Raw genomic sequence first — 22411 nt, forward strand, 5'->3', positions numbered from 1 at the left:
TTAGAATCATGCAAAAGTTCATAGCTTAAGATAAATACAATAAACATTTTTATATAATTGCACTTCAGCCTTTTTTAAAAAAAATATTTGAATTGAGCTCAGGTCCTGGAGACGACATGTATCTATCTATATCACGCTTTTTTCTTTTTGCAACTGCATTTCTTTGCTCATCTAACCTCTATGTGACAGTATCCTCGTGTAATCATATCTACTTCCGCTGACCCTGTTATGTTTTTGGAACTCCTGCCTCATTCTTTTGATGTGACAAACTAATTTCCTTGTTTTCCCCATTTGTTGCCACTTTCTGCCATAAAGCTTCAAAAAGATTTTCTAATCACTTGTTTTCTGGTCCTTTGATGCTATCAATATGCAAAGCATTGCTCAACCACAAAGCTGTTTCAACATCTCTTAGTTATTTTCCTAATTAAGATTGCTAATCACTCCATACAATTTAAACCACCCTTTTGTTTAAGATTGCCATTAAATTCTACCTGACTTTTCAAAGCAAATTCGGAGGGCATAGTTTGAACAAAGCATCCGACAATAGATTGCAACCTGGAGCTCTTCCAGTGATGCGACTGAAGTCTTAGCACGTAAACGATGGCTAGTGGGGACTGGATGGGAATAAACAAGCTAGAAATGAACTCATGCAATAGGGAGCTAGTATCATGGCCCCGTCGGAGTCCAGTTATGAGGAGGAGGAGGAGGAGGAGGAGGAGAGGGAGCCGGGGACAACGGAAGAAGAGGGTGCAGCCTTTCTGGCTCAAGAGGAATGACCGGAGGAGCAGTACAAAGCAGTCCCGGGTCCCTCGGGCCTTGAAAGGGTCACCAGAGAGGAAGAGGGCACAGGATGACCGAGAAAGGGCGGAGGAGATGGAAAGGGCAGGCGGCAGAGCAGAAGGGCATTGGAGCTCTGGAGACAAGCAACTGCCTTCCCCGCCTGATCCCCAAGCGTGGAGAATGGAGAGGCGGCGGAGTCAGCGCAGGGGGATCGGACTACTCGGGAAGAGGGTGCCCTGCTCCTTTTCACAAGGCTCACCTGAGAATAGGATTTAAGGAGATTCCCGGGGAGGGGGCTTTTCTCATGAACAAGTGTGGTACTTGCCAACAGTACTTGCCATGAATCAATTAGCCCTGCAGTTACCGAGGACTTGCTGCCTTGTTTTGCTCTGCTTTGCTTTGCTTTGCTTTGCTTTGCCCCGCCCTGCACCGCCCCGCCCCGCCTTGCCGTGTATGGGTTGCTGTGGGTTGCAGTGATCCAGCTTGGCTCCTGTTTCCGCTATGGCCTGGTGAACTCTGTGTGATGAAGACGCACGTGACCAAGGATCCTGAACTGTTTTTGTTCTCAGAATTGTGCTTCTCTCTCTCTCCTCTCCCTCCCTCCCTCCTTCCCCTCCCCCCTCTCTTTCTCCCCCTCTCCCTCCCTCTCTCTCTCTCTCTCTCACTTCTCACTTCAAGGAACTGCTTGAGGGGTGTCTACATGTTAGAGCCTTGCTCTTGGACTTACAGTGAGATGAGATCCTTCGCATCTCCAGTGTTGCTTACATGACCTGCCCTGGGTCACAACAGCTACTGTTTAATCAGCAAGGTTCTCTATCGGCTCCAGTGATGTCTTTCAGATGAGCAACACTGAAAAAGCACATGGGGATCCTCCTGGACTCACAGCTCCTGATGGATTGGCAGGTGAAGTATGTAGCCAGGGAAATCTTTGACCAGCTTTCGTTGTTACGCAATTGTCAACTCAACCTGGAGTGAGAAGACCTGATTACAGAATCTCATGTTGCTATCATTATGTAGTTGGACTATTGCAAGGAACCAGCAGAACTGCTGTTCGCACAAAATGCAGCAGTCCATAGGTTTGGTGGTATGAACACATAACATCTGTACCATGAGCCTATATCAGTTGTCAGGTCATCTCCAGATGCCATTTAGAATGCTGGTTTTAACTTATAACAGTTTATGTGGCTTGGCACCAAGGCAGAGCATCTAGAGTGTGTGTCAAAAAAGGTGAAGATGTTAGACATGGCCATAAGATTGAGACTCCATCCCTTTGTTCATGTAATGCACACATATGTACAGAAGAGATTATGCTTTCAGGACCACCTATTTCACCTGGAACTTACAATCAAACAAGAACTCAATTACTTGTAATTTCTCATTATTGTAAAGTTAATATGGTGAGACCAAGAGAAATTTATAGCCCTCATATTGTGCAAAGGCTTTATCGGAGAAGCAAGATTAGTTCCAGCACTATTGTCCTTCCAGAAGTAGTTGAAATGATGCACTCCTGGAAGGCTTTTTAAATTTAAATTATTGAAGGAACACCATGAATTGCTCTCATTATTGTTTTTAATTTTTGTTATCTGCAATATTGAATTGTGCAGACATTATGTTTATATATGTTGTTCGTACATTTGTACACTGTTACTAACTTTCTACGCTGCCTAAAGTCATTTGGTTGTGGAGATTTAGAAATGCAATGAATAAAATACATTAGTTAGTAAATAAAATTCATTAATTAATAACTATTTAGTTCATTAGTGGGCTCATTTATAAAGTTGCATAGCTATTAAAACTTTCTCTCTATATCTTTGGCTGTTTGTTGCTAGCAACCAAATGCTTTATTTTGATTTTTACAATTCAACAGATAGGCCTGCTGAATTCCATCTGGAATCAATGAGTTTCAGGTGTTTAATTGCAAATTTAAGTGGCATTGATTTCTGAAAGAGAGCAAAGTACCCCTAACTTATTTGTTCTTTTTTTTCTGAATTCAGAAAATGAATAGCTTTCTCAAATATCTGACCGTACACTGATCTAGATAACGAATTGTTTATTTCTTTACTCCTTTTCTGCTCTGTGTGAGATTTATAGCATCCAACACTGCTCTGTGTGAGATTTATAGCATCCAACAGGTGATCTGTCTGTAAATGAGACACCATACAGAGCCTTATAGCCCAAGTTCTGCAAAAGGAAAACATATGGGAATACTATTCCAGTACTCTGAGTGCTTATGTTGTAGCCTGACAGCGAATCTGGAAGCAGATTTGGACAGTGAGGAGGTTGGGGAAGAACCTGGGCCATTCCTCGAGTCTGGGGAGGCTCTGACGAGTGCTCTGCATCAGAGGCAGAGATGAGGCCAGGGCCATCTGACAGTTATCAGCTGCCTTCAGAGTTGGATATCAGTGAGGCAGAAGAACAGCTAGAGCCTGTTCCCAGTGTGTGCATGCGCAGAGTTGCCAGATGAAGGGAACAGCTGAAGAACAAGGGCTGACTTGGGAGTAAAGCCACAGGTGGATGGTGAATGGCTCTTCTCCTAGAGTATAAAATAGGAGTGAAAGGGGAGTGGGGCTTTGTAAGAGACAATTAGTTTGTAATTGGGAACTATTGTGAAAGACTGTTGGCCAGGACTTTGTTAAAGAGGAAATTTATTGTAAATCAAATAAAAGGGATTTATCGGGATGAGAACTCAGTTTCGTGCTGTTGGGGGAAGCCTAGGTCAGAACAGCTTACATTTTGGGTCCTGTTTTTTTTGCTCAAACCTTTGATAGGCTAAAACAGAACATACTTCATGCATTGCCACATGTCAAAGATGTCCAAGTGATGAGGTCTTGCGAATGTTAAAGCCATATGACATTGTATATCCAGGATGTTTTCAACCGCTTTCATTATTTCACAAGTCAGGGCAATGGCAGAAAAATAATCTTGTTGCTTAGCTCCATCCAACTCTTCTGAGTGGATTGTTTGCATTCTTGGAGGAGAGCAAAGGCCCACTTTACACAAAAGCCTTTCAGTACTTTTAAGTAAATGGAGTCACTTCAGGCGGGGAAGGATGAACTGACATTCCACAGACAGTGGACATGGCTAAATGGCAGATGGTTATCAGATCTATACTGCTAAAAATTCTCTCTGGATGAAGGAGAGATCATGAATGTCTATGGAGATTCTCAGTCATCCAGGTCATGGTTGTCCCAAATTTGCTTTTTTCAGAGGCAATGGACTTTCTGGTCATCCAGGTCATGGTTGTCCCAAATTTGCTTTTTTCAAAGAGGTAATGGACTTTCTGGTTTTTCTTTGAAAATGTTTAGCTTCTCATCCAAGAAGTTTCTTCAGCTTTGACCAGATGGTGAGAAATGGAAGGAATTATACTTCTTGCAGACAGCTGGTTATTTGTATTCTTTTAAAGAAAGTCATTGAGGCCATCTGGAGGTTTATCTGTGTCCTCAGGGTCGCCTGAATGGTGCAAATGGGCATGGAGCCTTCTTGGAACTGTTGAAAGACCTGTGTTGTAGACTGGAGATAGATAGTGTCGTATCCCTCCCCCTCTGTGGAGAGAGGGCTGTTGACATAGATGGCCTCTTTCAAACCAGTGATCTTCTCTGTCCAAAATGTGGACTTTGCTGTCTTCAAAAGAGTGGCCTTTGTCTTTTAACTGCAGATGGACTACTGAATCTTGTCCTTTGAGTTTGTTCTCCTATGTTGTGCCATGTATTTATGAAACAAAATAATCAATTCTCCAGTCTATAACACAGTCCTTTCAGCAGTTCCAAGAAGGCTTCATACCCCTTTGCACTATTCAGGTGACTCAGAGGACAAAGATAAGCCTCCAGGTGGCCACATTGACCCTCCAAATGGATCAAATGACCAGCTGTCTACAAGGAATATAAATCAAAATTATAAAATGACAATGTCAATAGCATATAAAGAAAACTTGTATAAGATGTTTTACAGGTGGCATTTTCCCCCGACAAGCATAGCAAGAATGTTCAAGAATAAATCCGAAAAATGTTGGAAATGTCATCAGATACCTGGCTCATATTACCATATGTGGTGGACCTGTGAGGATGCTAGAAAATACTGGACTAAAATCCACACGTGGTTGGAAAAAATGATAAAGAAACATATAGACTTGAAACCAGAGATTTTTTTATTGGGAATTTTATCTGATACATACAGAAAAGATTTAAAATATTTGATTGTAAGTGTATTAACAGTGGCTAGGATTGTAATTGCTAAAAATTGGAAAAATGAGAAAATGCCATTACAGGAGGAAATTATCAAGAAAATATTGGAATGTGCTGAAATGAGTAGATTGACATTTGAAATTAGAGAACAAGAGGATAAACAATTTTATAAAATTTGGGACCTTTTCTATCAATGGTTAGATAATAAAATACAATAATAGAATATCTAGAATTTTAGAAAATAATGAATATATAAAGATGTATTTCTTTTTTTGTTATTATATTAATAAAATATTTTTAGGATAGATTTGGGAGGATTACATGAATTGTTATAAAATAAACTAAGTAAATTATAGTTATCTCGCAAAGTATGAATGAATAAAATTATAGTCAAATGATTGTTTAATAGTGATACTAGGGTATTCAATTTTTGATTGGTAATATGAGTTATTATGCATTGTAACTGTAATTGAGACTATGAAATGGTTGCACAAAAAATTTGTAAACCAACCGCTACACTGTTTGTACATTTATGAAAGAAAGTTGGATGTTTTTATGTTTGTTTGTTTTTGTTTGTCTTTAAAAACCAATAAAACTTGTTTAAAAAAAAAAGAAAGATATTATTGAGGAGGAAGATGCCCCATTGAATAAAACTGAAATGGAAGTTAAGGTGGATTTAAAAATAATAAGAAAGATTTGGAAGTACTAGATGTATAAATGGAGTAGGAATCAGGTTATGATTTTTTAAAATGATATACAAATCATATCCCAAAAAATGATGTGGATTTTCTTTAGTTGGACTATAAGAAATTTATGATAGGCATAAGCTTTTTTTATTAAAAAGGTATAAATTAAATAAGATTAATAGCCCATGCCTATCCCTTTAACTTAACAACTTCTGTCTGCTATGCAATCCAGAATAAATGCAGAAATATCCCTAATGCAAACAGACATTGATGAAAAAAAACAGCTGACTTCAAATTAAATTACCAATGAACATGTGGATGCTATCCTTTATGTTATATCTAAACACCAATTTCCATGATAAGAGTCCAGATGTTTCCTTCATTGGGGATTTATGGCACTTAGTACCATTTCAGAGCATTTAAACATAGCCAGGGTGATGTAAGTAAATCAAATAATTCTTTGTACCTGACACAACCCTGCTTAGTACCTCTTATAAACCTAATGGGATTTAAATCATAGCTGTTAAATCTTATATGAGCTTTAGTTGGTCCATACTGTAGATATGCTCAATCATCTTGCAAAAGCCAGTGCCAAATTTAATTTTAATTGGCATTTGTTTTAAAAACTGTATTTTGAGAGAATCAAAGGCTTTAAATCGATGGAAAGAACATATAAGACTAATGAAGATTTATTTTACTAATGTTATAATATTCAATAATTTCCTGATGGGGCAGATATATTACAATTTAGAATAAAGCCAGTTAAATCCATATGTATAATTTTACTTATAATCACTTTTAATTTACTGTAGAGTATAATCTGTTTGCCGTATTCTGGTAAAAGATTCCATTGGTGCAAAATATTGCAGAAATATCTCAGGGCCAGATTTTCGAGGTTTTCACGGGTATTTGTATGTGGATCTTTGGTTATTCGGGTTTTCTCCCATGTAAAATTGGAAGTATCTTGGTGACGTTTCGACGAAATCTCATTCGTCATCTTCAGGCTTGTGTCTTCGGCTTTCTGCTTCTCGGAGTAATGTAAAACACAAGCCTACACATACACATAAGCACACACACACACACACACACACACACAAAAGGGTTCTTGGGTTCTTCATTTGTGATCATCATGCAATAAACTTATGCACTTTTGGTGTAAAATTGATGTTGGGGAGATAAGCATCGCAACTTACCAAAGAATTGAATACCACTCCAGGGCTAGGCTTGCTACTGTTATTTATAGAACTGAATTATAAACTTAACAATAAAAAAAAATCTTATTATTTATTAAAGCTTGGCAGCCAAATCAATAATTGCGCAATATTGGAAAACTCTAGATAACAACTGAATTTAGGATTAAGAAAGACTCTTCAACTGCTGCATTAGAAAGTTATAAAGTTAAATTAATGAGACATCAGAAGCAGGAACCACATTCTTATCAAACTTGGATGGATTTTATGGTTTATCTCAATAGCAAAAATCTGGTATAGTTTATGTGTACATTATAATTTCATATGTATAGTACATGTCTCTTCAATTTGCAGTAGATCTCCTTGGTATTTTTCTTTTTCTTCTCTGTGTGTATCTTGGTTTTAAGTAAATGTAGTTACCTGGGGGTGGGGGGTGGGTGTTGGTAAAATTAATAAAAATTGAATACCAAATAATACTCATTCTCATGAAGTCATGTAATTTTATGCTTATAATTCTAAATTGCAATTGATAAAATATTTATTTCTCTTTTCTTTATTTCTAATATTCTAAGTTATCTAAACAATAGATTGTCAGTAATTTTAATTAATATCATTGTATCAGAATACTATAATGTATTATTTCCAACAAAGAATAAAAGTAAATATAAATAAATAAATAGGCAAAAAAAGAAAGAATTTGACCTTAGAACAGCAAGTTGAGTTCCAATAAGATTTCACTTATCTGCCTACCATGCAGGGCTGGCCCTAGTTCTCTTGAGAATTCTATAATGCTGGGAAAAGTGGAAAGAAGGAACAGAGAATCTCCAGGAGGAAAGCAATACCACTAGAATACTTGAAGTTTCTGGTTGGGGGTAGATTATCCTGCAGAAGTTCTGTTTTATGAGATCACTCACTAAGACTTATCAGTGACATGATGCTATAATCACAAAATTGGCAGTAGGAAAAACTACTTAAATTAATTCCTATACAAGCATAAGCTTATTTTTGCTGTAGTTTATTGTCTTCCAAGTTTATTGCCTTCCAAGACTCTTAACAATAGAATAGCCAATTTGAGATTTATGATAAAGCAGAATTAGATGCATTTTAGACAGGAAGCAATCAATGCACCTTTATAACAGAAATGAAGATGAGTTGGGCATAACCTTGAAATGTTAAAAATATGGGAGTCTACCTTTATATTTGCCTTTTACAAAACTTTGCCTGTTTTCATTTAGCTTAATCAGCTTGTTGTGACCTTGACCAAGTCCCACAGTATGTGTAATATCTCATTTATGAACTCATGTATTGAACCATATTTTAAGAAGCCTACAAGTCTCAACTTCCTGGGGAATGAGTCGGAAAATTAGTATAAGGATGTTTGTAAAAAATATCAGAAACCAATTACCCTTATCTGACAACAAATCACATTTCATGCCAAAAAATCCCAAAACCTGAATATTGATATGTATGAATCTGTGTTCTCAAAACTCAGGGTATCTTTTGCTTTTGCATAATTTAAGATAATAGTGACTATGAGAGGCACTTCACACATCTAAAAAGTTCTATTGTTGGAGTTCTAAAGCTTTTATATTTCCAACATACCTCCTGTGCCATTTTAAAATTGTTATTTTTTTTTAAGGCACTCTGTTAACCTTTTGTGTTTGTGGGGAAGAAAAAGCAATGAATTTAGTCCACTATTTGTGCAGTCTTGTATGAAGTCGCAAATATATTTGTAGAAAGTTAGCACCCACCTCTCTCCTAGAAGAATGAAATATTTTAAGAAATATTTAAAAAGACAGGATAAAATATTTCCCCTAAAACAAAAATAAAAATCTTAAGGGAGACAGAAACTCAGAGCCCCAGATCCCTGCTCCCAAGCAGATACTAAGCAGAGGCCAGCTTTTCAAAATGCAGATTCGATAATCCATTACTCCCTGCAGCAAGGTATGAACAAAGGAGGGTTAGCCCTCAGCCACAATAGGAATTGCCCAGCAAGCCCCTTCATTGCATCAGCCCAAACTTAGCTCAGACAAACTCCTAGGATTTGTACATGGCCCCTGGGAGTCTGACAACAGCCAATAGAATACATGTTCTTGCACAGGAACAGGAAGTTCAAGGGCAAAGCCCAAGAGAAGGTATAAATACCCCCCACTCTCAACTCCATGTGGTGAGCTATGAACATGTGGTTCTGTTCATCAACAAATGGACCATCTTTACAATCAGCCTCCATTTTGTCTCCAGTGCCTTTCTCCTGGCTTGGAACTGAACCAGATGGATATTTCTTCCAACATATTAAGCTGTTTCTTGCTTTTTTCGGTTGTTTGTAATCCACAAATCCACAGCAAAACTGAATTTCCACTTGCCAACAGCAATAAGTATATATAGATGAACTAGATAAACTACTTGAATCAAACTCGTGGAAATGATTATGCTGCAGCACATGCATATAAAAAGATTTCCCCCTGCAAATCTAACAAATTGTTAATCAATGAGTTATAGATTCTGACATTCTGTGTACTGTACCGGAAATTAAGGCATCTGTTGGTCCACATTTAGAAATAATGACTTGGTGCACAGAGGCCAAGTAAACTAAGTGCCATAACATAATTAATTACAGTATAGCAAGATATTTTTTAACAGTGAAAGTGCCATTTTGTTGTGTTATTTTATGGGGAGAAGCATAACAGTGACTTAAAGCTTAAAACTTCCCTTATCCACTTGCTATACTTTTAAATGTGGAAATGACCATAATACTGTAAAGAATTCTCCACAAGATTCCCTAAATAAGATATATATATAAGGCTGAAGTATCGTGCAGGCTTAGGAAGCCATTCATTTTAACTGAGGAATAGACTTCCTCAGAAGCAAAGGCTTATGGGTAGTCCTCGATATATAACAATAATGGAGTCCTGCCCGTTAGGGTCATATGTTGTGACAGTCATAAATCAGGTCATCATGTGAGTGCCCAAAGTGTGGTCACATGACTGCAAAGGAGGACAATTCATTGTAATTACCTTGTTCCAGGTATGTTGTAACTTCACTAATGGTTGTGTCAAGGACCGCCTGTCTTCAAAACAAAACAAAAAATGCCCTACTCCTAAAAAGGACTTTTCTTTGGATGACCCGAATTACTGCAGTTTGCTATGGTCCAAGGTTTAAGGTTAAAAAAAATCTTTCACCGCAAATGTCAGTTTAACAGATGTTTAAGAGATAATCAGAATTGGAAGGGACGTTGTAGGTCATCTAGTCCAGTGGTCGCTAACCAGCGGGCTGGGGATCACTGGTAGCTTGCGAGAAAATTTTGGTGGTCCGCAGAGAAATGTCACCCCCAAAGCACCCCCCCCCCCCCAAGCAATTAATCCAAACTGCATGGGAACACAAGGCTGTGCTACCCACAAGGCCTGTGGGAACACAAGGTTTGCGTCACTTGCATTGTGAACAACACGAGGTAGTGAGGGAAGGGGGGAAAGAGTGAAGGGGGGAACTTGCCCCACTCACCCCATGCACCTTGCCTGGCCACCGGACTGCTTCCTTCCACTTCTTTCTGCTTTTGGCTGCATGCAAGGAAAGCAGCAAAAGTCTTTCTTTCTCTCCCCCAAACTCCGCCAGAAATGAGTCTTTGGGACCCTGCAAGGCATCTCGCTCCAAGAGGCTGCACTGGTGTGACAAGTCTCAAAAAGACTCATTTCTAGTGGAGTTTGGGGGAGAGAAAGAAAGACTTCTGCTGCTTCTGCTGCTTTCCTTGCATGAAAGTCTCTCACTCTCCTCCCCCCTCCCCCCCCAGAATGGAGCTGGAAACAGTATCCTGCAATCCCAAATAAAGAATGATCAATCAGTGGGAAAACAGGGTGGGGAATTTTCCTGCAGACTTTTTGGGGGATTTTCCCAAGGTCTCTGGTCTGTGGGATTTAAAATTATGAGTTTGGTGGTCCCTGAGGTCCAAAAGGTTGGCAACCCCTGATCTAGTCCACCCCCCACCCCCCACCCAAGCGGGAGACTCTTTCTGATAAACGGCAGTCCAATCTCTTCTTGAAAGTTTCAAGTGATGGCGCTCCCACAACTTCCGAGGGCAACTTCTGTTCCATTGGTTGATGGTTCTCACTGTCAGAAAGTTTCTCCTTATTTCCAGGTTAAATCTCTCCTTGTTCAGTTTCCATCCATTATTCCTTGTCTGGCCTATAGGCACTTTAGAAAATAGCTTGACCCCTTCCTCCCTGTGGCAGCCACTCAAATATTGGAAGACCGCTATCATGTCTTCCCTGGTCCTTCTCTTCACCAGACTAGCTAAGCCCAGTTCCTGCAACCGTTCATTGTATGTTTTAGCCTCTAGTCCCCTAATCATCCTGGTTGCTCTTCTCTGTACTTTTTCTAGAGTCTCAACATCGTTTTTAATAATGTGGTGAACAAAACTGGATCCAGTACTCTAGGTGTGGTCTTACTAAGGCTTTATAGTGTGGTATTAGTACCTCCCTTGATCTTGATTTTATCCCTCTGTTAATACAATTTAAGATTGCATTCACTTTTTGGGCTGCTGCTGCACACTGCTGGCTCATATTTAGCTGGTTGTCCACTAAGACTCCAAGATCCCTCTCACAGTTACTGCTATTGAGCCTGTTTTCACCCAGTCTATATGTGTACTTTTGGTTTTTCTTGCCTAAGTGTAGAAATGATACTGGTGAACTGTGGATGATTGGATTGTTTGCAGAATCACTTCTCTTTCTCACTCTACATTCAGCCGTGTGGTGTTTTTCTCTCCTGAATGTGCTTCGAACTCTTCACTAGTTTTGCTTATTGTGTGAGCTCTTGGTCTCTTTCCTTGTTTTATTTACAGAGCGAGTTTTCTCCTTTACTGTTTTGCATGCAAGATTCTAAATTTTATTCACTTCTTCAAATACATTTTACCCAGAGGTGGTATTCAGCAGGTTCTGACCAGTTCTGGAGAACCAGTAGTGGAAATTTTGAGTAGTTCAGAGAACTGGCAAATATCACCTCTGACTAGAGCCACCTCCACCAAGCCACACCCACAGAACCGGTATTAAAAAATTTGAATCCCACCACTGATTTTACCTATTGCAATCAAGAAACCAAATGTGTGACTTGTGAAAGTTCTCTCTCCCAATTTCTCTACTCCAAATTCAAATTTGGGGATAATTTCTGAGAATTAGAACTGGCAGATCTAAATTGCAAAAATATGCATGACCACTAGATAACTTACTTAATAATAAACTAGATAACTTCTTAACTTTATTGCACCTCTGTATGGTTTGCCAATTGCACAGTGGCAGATAGGAAAGCACTCCAGAGGGTTAATGTCATTGCCCAGAAGATCATTGGTTGCCCTCTCCCCTCTTTGGAAGAGCTTTATAGCTCCCGCTGCCTTAGGAAAGTTCAAAACATTCTCAAAGATCCATCTCATCCTGGGAACCCTTTTTTTGAATCATTACCATCTGGGCAGACAGTACAGAATATTAAAAACAAGCACAAATAGAATGAAAAACAGCTTCTATCCCAGGGCAGTAGCTCTTTTAAATTCTACTGTATAGTGCAGTGTTGGTGCAGTGTCGTGGGTTTTTGGTTCAATGTGTGGAGTGTGAAGGATGTGTGTTTGTGTTTATTTTCATAGTCATGATGTGCACTGAAGATGGTGCTTGATTTCGTTGTACGAGGTGTAATGACAATAAAGTTAACTAAACTAACTAGATGGCAGGAACAAAGGAGAGAAAAAAAACCCAACTATTTTGTCCTTGTCTGGATTTTTATGGCTCTGGTATGTTAGTTTTATCAAACTTTTCTTTCATTTACACCGAAGGAAGCAACTACAGTTCTTCGCTTAACAATGGTGTGATTTACTTAACCGTGGCAAAAATGGTAATAAAATTGGGTGTGGTCACGTATGACTCATTGAATGACCACATTGCTTAACGACTGAAGTTCTGGTTCCAATTGTGACTGTACATCAAGGACTATTTGTATTGCCAAGATAGAAACTGAAATGGAGCTTAATCCGTATCTGATATAAATCAATACAGGTAGTTCTAGTTTAGCAACCATAACTGAAACTGGCAACTCAATCATTAAATGAAGCAGTCACTAAGTAAAATCATGACTGTGCTTATGATTTTACTTCAGCTTTTCCTTGCTAACGAATCTGCAAGGATCATCAATATAATTATTGGTCGTGAAATTACTTTTTTATTATTGTCATAACTCTGAATGGTTGCTAAACAAGGCAGTTGCTAAATGAACACAACTTGTAAAAATTCATTTGTTGGGCTGGTATACCTCCTTTTGGTTATGGCTGTTGAGAAATATTACATCCTTTTATGACAGTCATCCAAGTTGTGGAAATATGGGTTTATCAGTTAAGGTCCAAGGAATGAATCTGTCTCTTAATTATGTCAGCCTACTGCTATTTACCTATTTGCACATTCTGTAAATAGAACATTGGGGAAGAAAGTACATACAGGAGACTGTAAATTTTGGTTATAAATAATTGACATTTAATTCCACAATAAAACAAATACAAGTCCATGAATAATGAAAACAACCTATTTGTAATAAGAAAATCATTATTGGGTCAGAGTAATTATTTAAATCAGTGTTTCATCAGTGATTAAAAGATGGGCATTGGAAACAAAAAGTGGTATGTGTAAACTAGCGCAGCTTTTAAAAGCAGGTTTCTGATAAATGTATGGACACACATATAGACACTATGCATATATTTGTTGTTTCTCCTAATTTGCTCTACATATTTTTTCTAACCTGAACTAAATTGAATTGAATCGAATAAAATTTGGAGGTCTTCTAGTCCAGCTCCCTGAACCTAGAATTCCATACCTTATTAATTACAAATTATGAAAATTAATCTGCAAAATAACATATGGTTGGGGAAGACTAGCCAATAGAAAGGAAGGGGAGAGAGAAAAGGGAAAAAGAGAAGGAAAAAGAAGAATTCTCCTATTTTCCCACAACCACCAACTTCCTGGGAACTGAGTTGGAATCAAAGACAGTGACTAACTCAAAGTGCTGCCTAGGGGAGACCTAAAATTCACTGGCTCCTGCTTTCTAGGCCAATACCTTTGCCACTATACCAAACTGGCTCTCAAATAATGATTGATCTCATTTAAAAGATGCCATCCCTAAAAAAAATATACATGGAAATACAGGTAGTCCTCAACTTACGACCACAGTTAAGCCCAACATTTCTGTTGCTAAGTGAAACATTGGCTAAGTGAGTTTTGCCCCGTTTTAGGACCTCTCTTGACATGGTTGTTCACAGCAGTTGTTAAGTTAGTAATACGGTTGTTAAGTGAATCTTGTGTCTCCATTGTCTTTACTTGTCAGAAGGTTACAGAAGATGATCGCATGATCCCAGGACACTGCAACCGTCATAAATATGAATCACTTGCCAAGTGCCTCAATTTTGATCACGTGACCATGGGGAGGGGTGTCCTGCAATGGTCGTAAGTGTGAAAAATGGTCGTAAGTCCCTTTTTTCAGTGCCATTGTAATGTTAAACGGTCACTAAATGAACTGTTGTAAGTTGAGGACTAGCTGTAATGCAAAATGTCCTGAAGCAAGCCTTTGGCCCAGGGGAAAATAGAGGTAACCTGTAAGCAGGTACAGCATAAACCGGTACATTGAACTGAATGGGACTCACCCTTAAGTCCATGTGGAAAGAGTTGCTGCGTCATGGAAGGCCACCTGTATCCTCAATGAGGAGGTTTTAGGATGCTTTATCTGGAGGTTTAAACTAATTGGAGATTTTTCCTGCAAAGAAAGTCCCCAGCACTGAAAACAAGGTGTTTCCTTCCCTATTCTCTGCCTTAACTGAATCACAATTGTCCGTTCTAGGCCCAGTAGGGGAGAGAGAGAGATAAAGGAGCCATTCTAATACGATTCCCATATGTGCTAAACATATGTTTCAAGATTTAAATAGTGTAATAAACTTTAATTATATTTTCTGTCAACCTTTTATTTAACTTTAGATATATGGAATGAGGAAAAGGACTTGTGGGTTTTTATCTAGTAATATAACTGTCACATGTTAAGGCTAATATTTCAAGTGGAAAATTAACTGAGATTAGCTGCATTTTAAATATGTTGTTTGAAGAGGTTAAATTACTCACTGCAAAATTAAATTCATTACCAAAATATATAGCCAGTTTGTCTGCTAAGAAAAAAAAATGTCTACCAGATTATTTATTAGACGGGTGTGTGTGGGTGGGTGTGTGTGTGTGTGTGTGAAAGAGAGAGAGAGAGAGAGAGAAAGAGACAGACAGACAGACAGACAGACAGACAGACAAAATATCATGTCTTCTGATTCAAGTGCAGAGAAAAAAGTTTGTGAAATCATATTCAGGGCAAAATATGGAGCCCCTGTAGTTTGATGCTGAAACATCTGTCTTTCTTTACTGTTTTCATCATTTATTTTTAATTGGTTTGAGGGCAGCAGAAATGGTAGATGCATGTAGGGTTTTGGCAGTGGCGCTGGCTGTTGAAGGAACACCTGAGCCACCTGGGAGTATTTTCCAATTGTCTCTGACAATAGCAATAGCATTTAGAGTTATATATCTGCTTTTAGCATTTTACAGCACTCTCTGTGCAATTTACAATGTAGAAGTATTATTTGAATATTGTCCCCAACAATCTGGGTCTGCATCTTACCAACCTTGGAAGGATGGAAGGCTAAGTCAACCTTGAGCTGGACTTTAACCCCTGCACTGCCAGGCTCCTTAAAAACACCCAAGCAAGCAAAATCACAGTTCGCTCTAGGCAGAAAGGAAAAAGCTGAGAAAAACATAGCTTCATACCCATAAAATGCCCCTTCTCCGTTTCAAAGAGGTTCAACGGTTACGGAAGCTACTATTCCTGGCTTTCAAGCAGAAAAGAAAGACCAAAGCACAGAAACTCCTCCTGCCAAGATGGTTTGATTTCATAATTTGAACAGGCTGCAGCTTCAAAGGAGAATCTTTGGTTGGAAAAGCTTTGTGTCTGAGGCTGTGGATGAATGAATCTGCCACCCTCCTTATATTCCAATGCTTCCCCTGTACAGGTAATCCTCTTACAACATGAATTTTTGTTGTTAAGTGAGCCACACCGAATTACTGTTCCGTTATTCAGTGAAGCATTATGTGGTTGTTAAGCAAATCCAGCTTCCCCCATTGACTTTGCTTGTCAGAAGCCAGCTGGGGAGGTCACAAATGGCGACTATATGAGACTCCAGGACGCTGCAACCATTGTAAATATGTATCAGTTATCAAACACGGAAATTTTAATCATGTGACTGTGAGGATGCTGCAATGGTTGTAAGTGCAAGAACAGGACATAAGTCCCTTTTTTTTTTTCAGTGCCATTATGACTTCGAACTGCAAGGTCCCCAAATGTACTTGAGTCACCAAAATGCCAAAGAGAGAGACCCAAGAAGAGGCTTGGAAAAAAAAATAATTAGCTTTTGTTTGCACAAAGAAGAGCAGGGTAGACATTCCACAACATACAAAGAGCATGCAGTGAAAGGTCACACCTTAGGAAGGTATGGCGTCCTTTTATACCTACCCAATTCTGGCCCGCTGCCCCATGCCTTCCTTGCAGGGGTGGGATGCTGGGGGTTTGCAGAGGTTCAGGAAGACTGTTGGGTATATGAATACTCCAATTGGTTTGGGTTGAATAAATATGTAAACCTAGGATTAAGTGTCTTGTAGCTTTAAGCACAAGAAACTGCAATGTCATTGTGGGTGCGGTTGCAGGCAACAATATAGGTAGGAAGGGAAACGTAATAGACCCCGGCTTCTGGATGCACCTGGTTCTGTTCCTGGTCTGCTGCCTGCTGTGTTGGAACGTCTGTCTGCTTACTTTTGGAGGCTACTGTGCCAGATACCATTTCAACTGAACACAAAGACTGTTTTGCTTGGTGAGCTGAGGATTCAGCATTGTCTTTGAGAGAAAGGTATCGGGAGGAGAAGATTTACAAGCAGATAAGGACATAGTATTTACTATTAATGGACTTAATAACTGGATAGATATACTGGATACTGACATATGGACTGAATGACACTTCTTAATCTCTGTGTGTATTAAATAACTATTTTAAAACCACAAACAGTGTTTTTGTCTCCAGTGTGTGTATACTCTTGGGCCCAGCCTCTCTCTCATTTGCCTGCCTGGCTGGACTGCTGCTGCATACTCTGCTTGGGGGTTTATCCCCAATCACTAACAATGGTTATGGGCCCAGCAGAGTGCACAGTCTAACTAACCAGGTTATACCAGTGAGAGTTTTTGGGGTGAGTTGCACATTACTGTAAAGACAAACTGTTTGTTAAATAGTTGTTTATCACAAGAGCAATGGCACAAGTAAATTTGCCAAGTCTGTCCATGATATCCAGACTAGATGGAACAAACTATGTTTCATGGTCAATGAAATGTAGTTTACTGCTACGAAGAGAAGGTTTGTGGGACATAATAACAAACCCACCAGATGTATCTAATTTAAATCCCAATGATGAAGAGGATTATAAACTGATACAGGACTATGAACGTAAGAATGAACAGGCTTTGTGCATCATAGGTCTCACCCTGTCTGACCAGCAACTCATTCATATCCGTGGAGTGGAAAATGCTGCAGACTGCTGGGAGAATCTTAAAAGGATTTATGTTCGAGACAGTGTAGGAGCTCATATCAATCTTACACGGAAGCTGTTTAGAACACATCTTGAGATAAATGGAAACATGTTAACTCATTTAAACTGTATGAAAAGCATTTTTCAAGAATTGCAAGAAAAAGAGCTTGTATTTAATGAGTTGCAACAAGTATACATTATACTGTCTTCATTGGATCGAAGCTATGATGATTTTGTGACTGCATTAGAGGTGTTGCCTAAAGACAGTTTATCAGTAACTGAGATAACTGGCAGGCTATTAGAAGAAGCCAGGAGAAGGAGTGAACGTGACCAGCTGAGGGAAGATAAGCCTAATAAGGAAGAGAAATTATCTTCAAAGCTTGAAAGAAACCAGCTGTGTAAAGTAAAGCACCCGGAAGAAGAGAAGTTATCTTCAACGGCATACACAATTAAAAAGTGTTTTAATTGTGGAGGCAGAGGACATTTGGCAAGATTCTGCAGGAAAAGAAAAAGCCAGAATTTAAAGAAGCCAAAGAAATCCTTTGAACTGGCCATGTTTGGCAATTGTGATATGAAGAATGATTTATGGGTGGTGGACAGTGGTGCATCCCACTGCATCACGAGAGATAAGACAAAGTTTATTAAAATGTCTTCAAGCTCACAACGTATATCACTTGCAAATGGTTGGCACCTCAAGGCCAAGGGTGAAGGTATTGCTTATTGTCCATGTTTAAAGCAGAATATAAAGATGTTATATGTACCACAGTTAAAGATGAACTTACTTTCTGTAAGAGTATTAGATAAACTAGGATATGTAGTTACATTTAAGAATAATAAGTGCATACTGGAAAGAGATAACAAAAAGGTAACTGCAGCTTTAAATGGAACATTATATGTCTTACATGATAGTAAGAAAAGGGAGGCACAGACTGTATTTAATAATATCAAGCCTCATGATGAATGTATCCATTTATTGCATAGACGTTTGGGGCATGTGAATTTTAAAATGCTAAAACGTACAGTAGAGTTATCTGAAGGAATAAGGTTAAAACCCTGTGATAAGTATTTGCGTTGTAATGTCTGTTGTGAAGATAAGAGTAAAATAATGCCTGCAAATAGGCTAAATGGTTTCAAAACTAAAGAACCTTTAGAAGTAGTATTTGCAGACATTATAGGTCCAAAGAAACCCAGTATGGGGGGTGCTCGATATATACTGAGCATTATGGACCATTACTCTAGATATGGGTTTTGCTACCTAATGAAAAGCAAAACTGAAACATATCAACATTTCTTCAATTGGTTAAGGTTTGCTGAAAGAAAAACCAAACGGCAACTGATAACCCTGGTGACAGATAATGGCACGGAATTTGTTAATAGCAAATTCCAGAATAGATTAAAGGCAGCTGGAATAGCTCATAAGACATCTGCACCAAACAGACCACAGCACAATGCATATGTTGAAAGGCGAGGCCAAACATTGCAGGCGATGACCCGTACTATGTTAACTGATTCTGGGTTACCTGATTCTTTGTGGGGGGAGGCCACAATGTGTGCTAATCATTTATTAAATAACGTGGTTAACTCAACTACTGGTGAAATACCATTCACCATGTGGCATGGCAGGAAGCCTGATTTGAGTTACCTGCACACATTTGGTGCACCAGCATGGGTGCATATCCCTACACAACTCAGGCGTAAAGGGCAACATAGAGCTAAACAATTTTTCTTCGTTGGTTATCAAGCTAACCATAGGGCATATAGATTTTGGGAGAAAGGCACATCTAGGGTGTTATGTAGTGCCAATGCCCAATTTCTAGAGCACGTAGGATGGGATAAGTTAGAGCAGGATAACAATAAAGAGGTGGTTATTGAATCCTACAGAAATCCCATCAAGTATCCCTGTAACTTTAAAAATAAAGTAAAGAAAGAAGTACAGGAAGAAATTGTGCCCATAGAAGAAGTAAAGGAAGAAATAGCTGAGCAAGATGAGGAAAAGGACCAGGTAGTAACTGAAGAAAGTCCTCATACAAGCCCTGTAATTCCCAGAAGAACTACACGTGTATCTAGACCACCTGATAGATACCAGGCTAACACAGTGTGCCAGGTAAATAGAGTTCCATCTACTGTGGATGAGATAAAAAGGTATCCTTCTAAAGAGAAAGAAAGTTGGTATGCAGCAATGAATAAGGAATTGAAATCCTTGAAGGATATGAAGGTATATGAAAATGTGAGATTACCTGTTGGTATAAAACCCATTGGCTGCAAATGGATTTTTAAGATAAAAACTGATAAGGATGGAAATATAATCCATAAGGCAAGGCTAGTAGCCCAAGGCTTTAGACAAAGTGCAAAAGACTATGATGAAGTATTTGCACCTAGTCTGAAAGCAGCAACTTTAAGGGCAGCATTAGTATGGGCAGCAAGCAAGCAATATATAGTTAACCATTTAGATGTGGAAACTGCTTACTTGCATGCTCCACTAAGACATACTGTTTATATGAAAAGGCCTAATGGATTTAAAGGAGACAATAATAATGATTGTTGGTTATTAAAGAAGAGCCTTTATGGTCTTAAACAATCGGGCTATGAATGGAACCAGTATATTGTGAAGGAACTGACCAATATAGGGTTTAAAGCTGGTTTAGCCGACCCATGTCTATTTAAGAGAGAAAAGAATGGGAAAATATCATTATTATTGTTGTTTACTGATGATATTGCTCTGATAACTAAGACTAATGATGAAGCAAATGAAATAATAACATCATTAGCCAAGAAGATAAAAATCAAGCAATTAGGGGAGATAAAGAGATATCTAGGATTGAGAACACAGAAAGGTTTTAGGATATCTCAGGAAGATAAGATATCTAAATTGCTAATAGATTATAAGATGGAACTTTGTAAGCCTGCAAAGACTCCAATGAGTCAGGATATTTGCAAAATGGATACACAAAGTCCCAAATGTGATAAGGAATTGTATCAATCTTTGGTTGGTAGCTTATCATATATTAGCAATTGGTCAAGGCCAGATATTGCTTTTAGTATTAATCAGCTGGCACGACAGAATAATGATCCGCTTCAATGTCACTGGATAGCATTGAAAAGAATCCTAAGATATCTTAAAGGAACATTACACCATGCACTGTATTTAGAACCAATAGGTGATCTCATATTGAGTGCTTATGCAGATGCTAGTTTTGCAGCAGAAAGAGATACTAGAAAGTCGACTTCAGGAACAGCCATAATGCTGGGTAAGACATTAATAGGCTGGAAGTCAATAAGGCAACAGCATATAAGTTTGTCTACTATGGAGGCAGAATTCTCCTGTTTATCTTTATTGTGTACTGAGTTGATTATGTACAAACAAATGTTGAAGGATATGGGTATAACTGTAAATTACCCTGTAGTTGTACATGAAGATAATCAGGCAGCAATTCAAATGGCCACTAATATTGCAGTTAAAACGAGAAGTAAACATACAGATTTGAGGTATCTTAATGTAAGACAATCTGTACAGAGTAAATTGATACAGCTGGAGTACTGCATGTCGGAGGACAATGTAGCTGATCATTTTACTAAAGCCCAAGGTGCTATTAAGCATCTAGAGAGTTGTGAAAAATATGGGTTTAGAATGTAAAGGTTACATATTTATGTCACCCAAAAGGGGAGAATGTTGGGTATATGAATACTCCAATTGGTTTGGGTTGAATAAATATGTAAACCTAGGATTAAGTGTCTTGTAGCTTTAAGCACAAGAAACTGCAATGTCATTGTGGGTGCGGTTGCAGGCAACAATATAGGTAGGAAGGGAAACGTAATAGACCCCGGCTTCTGGATGCACCTGGTTCTGTTCCTGGTCTGCTGCCTGCTGTGTTGGAACGTCTGTCTGCTTACTTTTGGAGGCTACTGTGCCAGATACCATTTCAACTGAACACAAAGACTGTTTTGCTTGGTGAGCTGAGGATTCAGCGTTGTCTTTGAGAGAAAGGTATCGGGAGGAGAAGATTTACAAGCAGATAAGGACATAGTATTTACTATTAATGGACTTAATAACTGGATAGATATACTGGATACTGACATATGGACTGAATGACACTTCTTAATCTCTGTGTGTATTAAATAACTATTTTAAAACCACAAACAGTGTTTTTGTCTCCAGTGTGTGTATACTCTTGGGCCCAGCCTCTCTCTCATTTGCCTGCCTGGCTGGACTGCTGCTGCATACTCTGCTTGGGGGTTTATCCCCAATCACTAACAAAGACCCCTAGCTAAGATTCTGCACAGTTCAGAGTGCCCCCAAATCCCACTCCTGGCTGGCCTCACCCACCCCACCCCGCCCCTCCCAAGAGTCCCCACCTGGCCTGTTTTGGATGCAGATAAGTGCAGGGCGTGTGCGGAGAGTGAGGGAGGGTGAAAAATGGGCCTCCCATAAGTTTGGAAAGGCCGGAAACGAGCTGTTTCTGGCTTCCAGAGAGCCTCCAGAGCCCGGGGAGGCTGTTTTCACCCTCCCAGAAGCTCGAGGCAAAAAATGGGCCTCCCGGAGACTCCAGAAGATCAGAAATGAGCCCGTTTCCAGCCTCCAGAGGGCCTCCGGAGCCTGGGGAGGTTGTTTTTGTCCTCTTAGAGGCTTGAGGAAAGCCTCCGGAGCCCAGGAAGGGCAAAAAACGGGCCTCCCATCATGGTGCAGGAGGCTGACTAGGCCACGGCCACCATAGCTATGCCCATCCAGCAACCGGGCAGAGAACCTGTTGCTAAAATTTTTCAAGCCCACCCCTGCTTCCTGGTAGCCCTGCATTGGCCGTGCAGCAAGGAACAGGGGAGCTGGGTGCTTAGCAACACAGGTATTTGCCCAGTGTAACCCTGCCAAACTGTGACATATTCAGTTCCAGGCACCGAGTTATAAAAAAAAACAACCCAAGATAACAGAAATTAGATCACTGGTAGAAGCAAATGGCAGAGGC

This window comes from Pseudonaja textilis, chromosome 1 (genome assembly GCF_049901715.1).
Source record: "Pseudonaja textilis isolate UNSWEBS1 chromosome 1, rPseTex1.2, whole genome shotgun sequence".
Classification (NCBI taxonomy): Eukaryota; Metazoa; Chordata; class Lepidosauria; order Squamata; family Elapidae; genus Pseudonaja; species Pseudonaja textilis.